Here is a 5,222-nt window from a genome sequence, read left to right as displayed (position 1 = left end):
TGAATCGTAGTTATAACTGTTTGGGTGAAGGAAAAGGGACAAGATGGAGGAAGGTGAACAAGATGGAGCAGTCCTTGTTGCTTCCGGGTTCTTCCTCACCAACTTTCAGGCAGCGAAGATGCAAATCAACCGAGAGCATGCTCCAGGTGATGTCAATCCGAAGAGATGAGAAACTTACCCGGCCAGCCTATGGAGAAGCCCCTATCCGCCCTTATCCTGCCCACTGCCCTCCTTCCAGTACCAATGCATAAAGTCTGCCACTGGCAGAGAGCCAGCGTGACCTAGCCCGGCCCCGCATTTGTGGACGGAGAACATCGCGGCGCCGGCGCGACTTCCTATTTACCTGAGGACCAGGAACCTGGAGTCGAGTGTGTGCATATTTACAATAAAAAGACTGCCACTTTCTTATGTACTTTGGCCTCATGTTTACAGTACTTTAGCTCTCCCCGGTGAACACATTAAATTAAATCAAAACAGTTGAATTACCAAATTAATTTAAAATTAAAACAGTTGGTGCGAAACCGGGGAGGGCCCTCCTCAGGGCCCCCTAAGGTCCGAGGAGCCCCTCCTCCTTCACGCCCCTTGAACCAGGACACAGGCAACACTCCAGAGTCCTGCTGGGGTGGGCTCTGCCTCCTCCTCTCGCCTCCTTGGCCAGAAGTCTATAGCATTTGGGTGCTGTTCTCAGGTGACCCACAGGAGAAGTTCCCGGAGTAGAGGCGTCTCTGCCCAAAGGAACTCCATTCCAGTCCATGTGAGACCAGTCCAGGGCGGAGGCGTCCGCCTGGAGGTAATCTCCCATTCCGGCTCCAGGGCCTCCGGTCTCTAGTGCTCCAAAGGACGCTTTGTAGCCAGGTAGAGTTCGGTTTCGCCTATAGAGAGAAGGCAATGAAATCACATTAAAATACCTAGAGACACTTATCTAGGTGTCTTCTAACTAATCTCAAAACTTTACAATTACAGCAAGATCTTAAATGGCGGTGGTGCATATCCACTGTGCGTGGCCAGTCACCAACATTGAGACTGACAACCAGTCTCAGCGACGCCTGAAGGCACTTTAGACATGGCAATTTTAATTAGATCTCCTAATTTCTGCAGAGGCTTTCGAAAAGTGGTCAGAAATTATCCACATGTCCAAGGCTTTTCACGACTTAGCTCGCCCGAACCTGTAGGTGTTGTGTTTGGTCTTTGGCCTTCAACCTAAACTTGGCCCCGCATTTCCCCCTCCCAGCAACTGAGGGAGGACTCCACCCTCCATTTCCAGATGGGGCCGGCTTGACGGCGACCTCCCTCCCATTTCCAACCCCCTCCCTATGGACTTCCACCACCCCTCCCGGCCTCCTCCTTCAGCCCTCCTCTCCACCCCTCCCTATAGGTCCACTGCCCCTCCCATTTTCCTCCCTCAGCCACTCCTCTTACTCTCCCATTTCCATCCATACTAAGCTCCAGACCATGGTGGCAGCCCCGATGATCAGCCCTCTACCAGTCAGCCTGCCTCAACCCCTCTGCCGAATGGCATGTAACACACCACTGGTCAGTCTGTTCCAACCTCCCTGCTAGTTTGTTGCCCCCTCCCCCACCCCAAGAGTTGCTGGAGCCAAGGGCAGTTTGGGGTCGTCGCTGGGCGCTCCGACTGAAGAACGACTTGGCGACTTCTCCAGCCAACCCCACCTAATATTCCAAGAGTTTTAGGTACCTAGGCCCAGAACATATGACACTGGCATGACTTACATGTCATTCTTACTTCCTCTTAACCCAGAGGAAAGAGGGGTGCGGCATGAGCAGCACGATAAATGGCATTTAATCAGCGCCCACTGTGTCCTGTTAGGAGAGATGGCTGTCCGTCCATAAACAGATTGAGATTACCAACCGCGGCAACTGGCGCGCCGTAGGAAGGACATTATGGTTCAATGTCTCTTGGCGATTATGCAGGCAGCCTCTAACAAAGTGGTCGAATTTTGATAAACTAAAGAAATCATCCAGCACCCAGATGAGACAGCTGGCCTAAATTGCCTTACACAGAGGCACTGGCCCAATTGCCAGAGTGACCACACCTCCCCAGCCAGAGCAGCTGTCCTAGCCTCCTATTTTATCCCAGTCAGCTCCACGCCGTTCAAGCAAAAAGGTTGGGGTGGGCCTCACCTCCTATACAGGAAGATTGGCCTTTAAGGTTTTGCTCAGAGCAGCAGCTGAGGCCGCCAAGAGCTAGACAAGGGAAAAAAGAAGGGCTGTGCTTCAGGCAAGCTCTAGTGGCTGCCCACTCAACCAAGCGTTGCCTTGCCTCTGCCGACGCAGGAGAGACCTGAGGCAAGTCTCCCAGAACTCCTGCTATAAATCACGGAGACCAGGACATGGGCAAACCAGTGTCCCAGGCCAAGCTTGACCACTCTGTCTCGTCCATGCTTTAAGTGTGGCACAACTGGGCATTGGGAAAAAAAGGTGTCAAATCACGCCTGCCTACCACACTTATGCACCCAACCCAACAGGAAGGACACTGGAGTCTGATTGCCGCCAGCAAGGGCGGGCATTGCGCCCTCAACGTGGGTGCCTCTCCTCAAAGGCGGGCTCCTTTCCAGCTCCTACACCTGGGCGATGACTGGCCGGTTGCCCACCTTTCCGAGGAACCCTGGTCACCCTGCGCCCGAGCCTAGGAGTAACTCTACAGATGGCCGGGTAAGCCAATTTCTTTTCTCCTACATCATCTGGGCTACCTATTCTGTTTAAGCCAACCTATGGAGGTCCTAGCCAGCCATCCACTATCTCAGTAGTTGGGGTAGGCGGTAAACCGTCTAACCCTGTAGTTTAGTGTTAAATTACTGCCTGGTTGTGTGCTGCCCTCTTTCCTCATCATGCCCCTCTTGTCCCACCCCTCTTGGGATAAAACATCTTAACCTAACTCAAAACACCCATCTATTCCCCTTCCCTTTCTCCCAGGTGGCCCAGGTTCTACTCAGGATCCAACACCCTCCCTCAAATTTTCTAAGTTCCTCCCACCATTGCTTTGCATCTTAACTGACTTTTAACCCCATAGATACCCTCCTTCTCGACCCATCTCCCAACCAGTAGGAACTTTGGCTTTTTACTCTCATAGAGACCCTAGCTTGGCAGGGTGCCCTTTGTGATTTCAGCAATGTTGAACTTACCCTCCACACCTTTGTCCCTTAATTATTGTGGTTCCTCCTAATTCCCCTAGTTACTCCTACTAATCCTAACTTTGTATGGAATTCTAAGCCTGGTCTACAGACAACTAGATACACTCAGTCATGCAGGGCACTTTGCAGGATTTGCATACTTGGGGTTAATGCCTGCTACCTGGCTGAGTGTGGACTTAGTGGGCAGGGATGGAGAGGGACAGAATTACAAGGGAAGGAGGCTGTAACCAGAAAGGCAGTAGAAGCCCCAGACCTGCAGGAATCTCTGCTGCCACTCAGTCCCTGGTTGAGTCAGAGATAGGGAGAAGCCAGGAGGTAGGGGAGTTGGTGGGAGCGTGCCGAGTGAGCAGGAGGTCAGGAGACAGAGAAGACAGAGGTGGGGAGAGACAGAGATGACAGAGATCAGGAGGAACAGAGATGAAGAGACAGAGTGAGACAGAGACCCTTTTTGCTACTTGACTCCTTTGGGCCTTGAAATTGCACATAAGCTCCAAGCAACAGGACCCAGGCGGCCCCTGTTGGAGGCTACTTTGCAGGTGTAACCAAACTCTATCTAAAACTCTTAATATACCTCCATCACAGTCCCTTTGCGTTCTGGTATCTTTGGTGCCTAGCTTAACCTATATAGCGAAGGAGAATTGGCCTGAACTAGCTTAGCTCAAGCTCCTTAATAACATCCAAAAGCTGGTATTTTTCTTCCCTTAATTATCGGGGTTTCCCTAAGCTTCAATATTTAAGCCCCTTAACCCCGGACCACCCGATTATGGCTACTGCCTGTAGTACGGCAGACAAAGCATTCCTAATTCCCATATAATCCTCTGCCTTATGTTGCATGTCTTGCTCCCATTCTAATACAAAATTTCTCACAGAGGCCGGGTCAAGAGATCACCTGAGTGCACTTCAGCCGTGCTCACATCCACTTGGCTGCCCAGCCTCCAGACCCTAACTCAGCCCCTTAACAGCAGGGGCTTGGAACAGGGCAGCCCACAAATTCTTATAATAATCAGCAGGGTTGGACAGGTGAGAGGAAAGGGACAAGATGGAGGAAGGTGAACAAGATGGAGCAGTCCCTTGTTGCTTCGGGTTCTTCCCTCACCAACTTTCCAGCATGCGGAAGATGCAGATCAACCGAGCATGCTCCCAGGTGATGTCAATCCCGAAAGAGATCAAAACTTACCCGGCCCCGCAGCCTATGGGCAGCCCTATCGCCCTTATCCTGCCCTGCCCTCCCTTCCAGTACCAATGCATAAAAGTCTGCCACTGGCAGGAAGCCAGCGTATTCTTATTTGCATTTGTGGACCCGGAACATCACCGAGGCGCCCGGTAGCGACTTCCCTGGCCCCCCACGCAGGGGACCAGAAGACCTCGTCGAGAGTGTATATATTGCAATAAAGACTGCCACTTTCTTATGTACTTTGGCCTCATGTTTAATTACTTAGCTCTCCTAAATTAAGTTACATTAAATTAAATCAAAACAGTTAGTGCCAAATTAATTTAAATTAAAACAATAACCAGGGGCCAAACTGCCCAAGAGGCTCTTCAGAGATCATGGGCGGTCTGTTTCTGGAAGCTGTGGCCTGAGGGGAACAGCCCCATCAGGAGTCCCATCTGTCCGGAGTTGGGGATGTCAAGTCCAGCTGAGTCTTTATTTCCAACGCTAGCCACGGTCCTGCGCAGTCAAGCTCTCAGTGTTTAGGGCTCTGTCAGAAATGGTTATATGTGGGCGAAAGATCTGACAGCTCCTAGATACCTTATCTTACTGAATTCTTTTTTTTTTTTTTTTTTTTTTTTTTGAGAGCCCAGGTCTGGCTCTATGTAGGCTGGAGTGCAGTGGGCGCCAATCTTCGGCTCACTGCAAGCTCCGCCTCCCGGGTTCCGCGCCATTCTCCTGCCTCAGCCTCCCGAGTAGCTGGGACTACAGGCGCCCGCCACTAAGCCCACGGCTAATTTTTTCTATTTTTAGTAGAGGCGAGTTTCATCATGGTCACCGATCTCCTGACCTTGTGATCCGCCATCTCGGCCTTCAGACACTTTGGACACTGGTATTGAGCCGCAGCTGACCTTATCTTA

The sequence above is a fragment of the Papio anubis genome, chromosome 17 (genome assembly GCF_008728515.1).
Source record: "Papio anubis isolate 15944 chromosome 17, Panubis1.0, whole genome shotgun sequence".
NCBI classification, from domain to species: domain Eukaryota; kingdom Metazoa; phylum Chordata; class Mammalia; order Primates; family Cercopithecidae; genus Papio; species Papio anubis.
This window is presented reverse-complemented; position numbering follows the sequence as displayed.